Below are 6,998 nucleotides of genomic sequence, written 5' to 3'. Positions count from 1 at the left end.
GCTTGATTTTGTTGCCGTAACACCCGAGATGCGTGGGTATTTTTTATGCACTGTGTGTGTGTGTGTGTGTGCGCGTATGCTTGAGATTATATATATACTTTAAGACTTTTAAAAAATAATTTATTTTCTGGATCGTTTCTGGCTTGAGAATTGTTCTTTAAAAGTTTTACATTAATTCTTTTGAATTACTGTAGCATGAAATTGATGAAAATGGCTATTTGATAGTTTCTTTAAAATTCCAAATATTCCATTATGCTACAGACTTTTAAGTCAACTGTGTAAAAAAATAGTCGATATTCCACTATTATTCCTCCTTTCTCATGTTTTCTCTTCTTTAAAAGTTCTCGCTACCAGGCAGACGATTTCTACGGCCCATTATTTCTACAAGTGAATATCACCATTGTTTAGAACCATTTGTCAAGCTACACCTGAGTCCAGCAGTTTAAATCAGATTTATGTAAACTAAAAGCACAGGTTTTCGAGTCATCTACTTCATATTCACCCTAAGCACAGTGTTCTTGTTCTCGTCATCTTGTATTCTAGGGGAGCAGAAACTACTATGACTACTGGGCCCTGGTTAAGCTACGTTGTAACCAAGCATGCTACGGTTACGGGCTGTGCTACAGCAAGAGCCTGTGCCAGTCCAAGGCTGGTTTAATCTAAAACGACCAGTCAGTGCCTAATCTTTTCGAACTCCTGGTAGCTGGGATTACCCCCAACGCCACAAGTCTAACCTCTCTACTGGAGGCCGGAGGTGATTTCACTGACGCTGGACCACTCAACAGTAGCTGAAGAAACCCTGATGCAAGGCGGGAAGAATCCCAATTCACTCTTCACATGTTTAAAACTATCACAGATTATGTGAATATTACGTTTCCTTGGTTCGCTATGTGATCTCTGGCATCGGTCTTTCGAGATTATAAAATGACCTGTTATTTTTTACCACAAGATACCTTACACAACAGCCCTCTTGTTTAATAACTCGTGTCCCACTTTCTACCACTGTCTTTGAAGTCGTTATAGATGTGTAAACTATTGACAATGTGTGACCGTAATGATATAGGCTTTACTTCACTGCACATCTATTTTATAATCTTATATATCACCTGTATATAGCTCGATCAACACCAAACCACCAAAGGGGACTTGTGTACTACAGGTTTTTTCCCGTCTCACACTGCTTCTGTAACTTCACTCAGCTTACCATTTACAAGGTTTTAACAGACAAGGTGCAGTATGTAATATTTTTTATTCAATATGAATTTCAGCTTCTTAAGTATCCAAAGCTTGAAAGTTTGGGAAAATACCCAACCGCCTTTCACCACTCCTCCCGGATCATGATTCTAGAGTATTTTAATGCTGGAATGAGAACGCTGAACTAAGCGTTACACGATACTTTTGGATAACATGAACAGTGCAAACACTGCTTTCCTGGACCATAAAGGAAATGTAACTCGAAAACAAAAACGATTATACCAAACTCAATTCTGACATCAGTTTCGGATTACTTGTTTTACACTTTTGAAGAAGCTGGTGACCATATTCAATTTTGGCCTCTTGAGTGGTTATCAAAAATTTTTACCAGATGTATCCTGGGTTACTTTGTTCATTATCCTCATTTCAACTAAGAAATTGCATTCAAAGCTGGACAGTTGGTCACAAACACTACGGTAAGATCCTCGATTGTACAGATATGAATTGATGCCTAACTTATATACCGAATCATTTTTGAAGGCCGCCTGGAATCTGTGAGAGTTACAGATAAACTGAGAGAAAATACCTCCATAATAAAAAAAATTCTGCACCTTGCGGTTAAGCACATAAAATATTCCTTCCCTGACAGCTATGAATGGGAGACTATCAACTAACCCAACTGACACGAAGGCCTGTAAAATTCGACTTGACTTGAGGACGGTTGATGTGATTTCTGTGTCGGAATATACATAATCTCATTCAATTCCTTCGGTTGGAACTTGAGCTTATTTACAATTCAGACACGATTATCTTTTCCTTTTTCCATCTTTCTTTTCTGTTGTACCTTTTTACCTGGTACCACCGCTCCCACCCCCTCCGTGTTAACCGCATGTAAAGTTCATAATACTGTCTGTTCACATTTTAGTTAGCCAAAAATCTAGCAGCATTAGCTTAATTCTTTGATAGCCAGCGACATCTTATGCTCTCTCTTTCTCTCTCTCTCCATATGTATATATATATATATATATATATATATATATATATATATATATATATATATATATATATATATATATATATATATGAGCGTGTGTGTGATTAAAACATTCAGTTTGCGTCAAATATAATTCTAAACAATCAAAGTATGTCATTGTTAACCACAATAAAATATGAAACAAAAATATGAAGCACGTACTTAACACTAAAAATTAGAAAACAATGATAGTAATTTTGAATTATTTTACGCAGATTTTTCAAATAACATTTCACAATAAAAAGGTTGCTATTTGTATTGAAAAAAGAAAATGAGCATCCTCTCAATATGCCTACGATATGCATACACATATCAGGTTGTCTATGCCAATAACACTAGCCTTACCTTCCTTTACTGCAACTATGTGATAAACTTGAAGGTAAACAGAAGTACACTGAGCGTACCTGAAATAAAAGACAAAGATTTTAAGAGAGTTAAAAACAGCACCCTTAATATAAAACAGATACTAAAATTCAAAGGCATAAAAGAAGTATTTCCAGGATGGACCGAAAATATAAACCCACCACTGCACACGTGATAACAAAAGTATTAACGCACATCAGGAGACGCCAGAATAATGAAAATATCACATGATTAATGAATGTGTATGGTGCATGTGCCACGATCGTTATCCATCAAACGACGAGATCGGAGCAGGGGTGTCACTGTATGATGGTAGAAGGGAACACGATTTGGGTGATGAGTTTTGCTTTTCCATATTGCTGTTCTTTCTACATGTAACATCACTAGCTTTCCAACTGATTCTGTTGAAATGTTAAAGTAACTGTTATAATCTTTAAGGTTCATATGGGCGCTGACTTGCATAAAACATCACTGCCTTGAAATATTATCTATAGCAATATATACCAATATTATGAAAAATAGGTTCATGTAGCCTGTTATGCAAAAAGGTAACTCACGAAAACAATCAGAATATCATAATAGCAAGTACATAAATAAAACCAAGGTAATTTTCGTATTCCTTTCAAAGATACTACTAAATCCTTAGTCCTAATATCATAATTCGTATTTCTCAGATGCCCGGGAGTGGCGGATTATAAAATTTATCACATCGGAGTCATCCATAAAAAGAATGATCGTGGATCCTTGAAGGTAAGGATATTGTACGGATTCGCTATGGATATATATATATATATATATATATATATATATATATATATATATATATATATATATATATAATGTCACGATGCGTATCAAGTACCTGGTTATTACACAACTAATCTCAAGATTCAAAAATATACCTCACTTCAGCCAGATACCTGAACTCTCATAACATTAATTATTACGACTGAGTACTCTAAAGGTAACAGTGATCCCTTAAGAAAAACTTATTTATTACTTGAAAAATCAAACTAAGTCTATCAGAATATGTGTGAGGTATCAAAAATTAAACTAGAAATATTCTAGAGTAGAAGGGCATCACTCCATCAAAAAACTCTAACTGTTTCCCTGGTCTTAATTCACTTTAGCAAAACTAAAAGAACAAAACGTGTCTATCACTTTGCCTTATGCACACACAATCAACCCTATGAACTGGTGATCAATAAATGAAACACTTTTTCTAAAAATGTTAAATACAAAAATTTCTTTTTAAATTCAAAGTTTATAACTAGAATTCACAATTAATTAGAATTCACAATCTGAAAAATTTATTATTACTTGAAAATAACACAACACTCAATTAATTCATGAATTAAATTATGAAACAAAACTAATTCACAAAAACTTTATCAGGAATTTAAATTAATCAAGCAAAATTTAAACTATCAAGAATTACTCAAGATTTAAAAAGAAAATCTTAATAAATGAAATCAAGTATGCAATGTTAAATCACGTATGCAATGTTAAATTATACCAAGAAATATTTAAAATGCTATGTAAATAAATGTTACATCACAAACATAAAAAATGTGAAAATATAAAGAGATTGTAAATAGAAAAACACACAAAAATACACATAAGATTTATCTATAATGATTTCACTTGTTCAAAATTTCCTAACTTATCATACCATGGTATTAATAAGTAAAATTCACGTTACCTTACACCAACTTGTGAAAACCTCTGTAAATCACTTGCTGCAGCTGCGTTACCACAAAACACACTTTTACCAGGCGCCGTTACGAACTAAATCACTTTACTAAATTCAGATCTCAAAAGTTAATGCTAATACGTGACCACAAAACACTACGTTAAAAGTAATCTCTTTCTAAGAATGAGAGAGAGAGAGGGAACCAAATCAACTGGTTTCAGATATCAGAATCAAACAAATTTTAGGATTCCAGTAACACGTAAAACAATTACATAATGTCATTAAAGCATTTTGGGTGCGAGATACAAAAGTTCTAGAAGCAGGGAAGTGACGTCATTAAAGCATTTTGGGTGCGAGATACAACGGAGAAGCTTCTAGAAGGAAAATGATGTCATCCCAGCAAAACGTTTTGAACGCAATCTTACAAAACATGGCGTAACTGATCAAGACACGTATTCTTTCTCTCAAAGTGGCGTACGTGACTCGAACATGTAACAATGTGAAATCACTCGTCTTGAGCCCGTACGGGACGAATCGGCACTTGTTATCCCAAACCTGTCATCACTAACCCAAAACAAAGCACTCCCTCTTATCTCAACTGATGACAATTGAAATGAAACAAGCCCTTCCTGGAGACACACACACACGTGTTCAAATACTACGCTTTTATCAAGAAAGATATTCGTTCCAAATTACGTTACTATTAAAATTATAATAACAATTGTAAATTACGCTTTCAAGTTATTTAATCATTAGTTCTTTTGAGATCTGATGCCAAACTAAATATGACACTTCAACAACCATTATCATTACACATAACACATGAAAAAAGTAAATATGTCAAAATTATAGGAGGATATACGTATTACAAGGCAATATCATGAAAATATATATAGTTTTGTTATTGTTTCAAACGGAGTTGAGGCCAAGTTATCCATGACTTTTGACCTGGGAACGGAATCCCTACTGGTGTAGTTCGGATATTCTCTAGACCCTGGTTCAGATAGTACTTAGGACAGGCAAGGTTGTCATCTGGCTAACTGAGAACACACAGTAACCATGACGGTTTCAGGAGGTTAATCTAGGTTGACTGGAGTTGTGAGAATGATAGCAAGAGCGTATTTTGCAATACAGCTCACGCCTTACCATCTCGGTTTACATTACGGATAGCAAGAAAGGACATCCGTAATTTTATATCCGTGTAGACCTTGGTAAAACCTTGTCCATGTTTGCTCATCCTGCGGGAACCGTCTAGAGCCCAGCATTTTTTAACAAGTTCAAAGCCCAAGGAGGAACGAGGTTTCACGAGGGTTCTCCTTGGTCACACGAATTCTTAGGGTTTTTCTTCGGTGGCTATCCGGTAGCGTTATCTTGGATGGTGGAATTTAGTCTTGGTTTAGCCATTTTAGGAAAAACCAGACGTGATGTACTTAGGTTTACCTTCCAAATAAGGGTTACTAATTCTGCGGTACTCCTGTAACCTTAAATATTCTATAAATATTGAAATTCCTATCTAAAACTCTAACGTACATTCTGAACGGACTACCTGTGACATTATTTTCGTATTAAAGCCATCCTTTCATTGACGCCGAGGAAGATTTACTCGGCTGTGTACAAGAACGGTGGTGAATGAGAATGAGCATAATTATTATTACATTCAGAGCTTGTATATACAGAGCCTCAGTTTATTGCATAGTTGTGCCTTTGGCTGATATATACACATTTTCCTAGTGTTTCTTCCTTTTTCTTTAAAGAATATTTTAAATGAATTTCCTGAAATATGTATGCTGCGAGGAGAAATGCAAAATAGTAATGAAAAGTTATAATTGAAAAAAGTTAAGTATACCTTAGTTTTACCAGACCAGACCACTTAGCTGATTAACAGCTCTCCTAAGGCTGGCCAGAAGGATTAGACCTATTTTAGGTGGCTAAGAACCAGTTGGTTACCTAGCAACGGGACCTACAGCTTATTGTGGAATCCGAACCACATTATAGCGAGAAATGAATTTCTATCACCAGAAATAAATTCCTCTAATTCTTCATTAGCCGGCCGGAGACTCGAACTCGGGCGTAGCGAGTGCTAGCCGACAACTCTACCGACTTTCCCAACGAGGAACTAGTTAAAATTCTAAGTTGCAGCATTTTCACAAGTAAATTTCTCCCTTTCAATGCATAATAAAAATAAAAGCAAAACAAACACAAAAACAACGAAAGAACGAAAAAAATAGCTTGCCTTTACCTAAAGTTTTCCGTCAGAACAAAAGGTAAATATTTCCCCTCGACAGCCAAGTGATGTTATTGAAGATAAAAGAAAAGGAAAAGCAACAGGAAGGAAATATTTACACACATCAAAGAGAACATTCCTCTCTCAATTTCAAGGTTTTTAATGGTCTGTCGATGGTAGTGACTTGTATCTGGGGATACCTGAAGATAATGATAGTATCTTCAAGATTTATGATATATCTTCCCTCCCCTGAAAATACACAATGGAATTCCAAGGATGAATTACAGAAAAGATGTTTTATCTTGGTTTTAAATATTTATAATTCTCAATCTTTACCTAAAGGGGAAAACGTAATCTTGCATCTATATTTCTCTGGTAAAACACAAAGAAGAAATTTTAGTGGCGCGATTCTGGGCGATACAACAGTGTATTTACTAAACCCGAATAAAATGTCAACCTAACATTCATTGTCTCGATTTTCTAAAAAGAGC

General features: G+C 35.1%; 1 long non-coding RNA gene across 1 annotated transcript in view; it reads right to left on the bottom strand.

The window, feature by feature from the left end:
- Nucleotides 1-2,572: 2,572 nt before the first annotated feature.
- Nucleotides 2,573-6,998, bottom strand: part of LOC136835586 (uncharacterized) — a 179,888-nt gene continuing 175,462 nt past the window's right edge. The window contains exon 3 of the long non-coding RNA XR_010852206.1: nt 2,573-2,631. This is a non-coding gene — a long non-coding RNA (uncharacterized lncRNA). The remainder of the gene's footprint in view (nt 2,632-6,998) is intronic.

The sequence above is a fragment of the Macrobrachium rosenbergii genome, chromosome 4 (genome assembly GCF_040412425.1).
Source record: "Macrobrachium rosenbergii isolate ZJJX-2024 chromosome 4, ASM4041242v1, whole genome shotgun sequence".
Classification (NCBI taxonomy): domain Eukaryota; kingdom Metazoa; phylum Arthropoda; class Malacostraca; order Decapoda; family Palaemonidae; genus Macrobrachium; species Macrobrachium rosenbergii.
The sequence above is the reverse complement of the archived record's forward strand: the minus strand, read 5'-3'. Positions and strand labels throughout refer to the sequence as shown.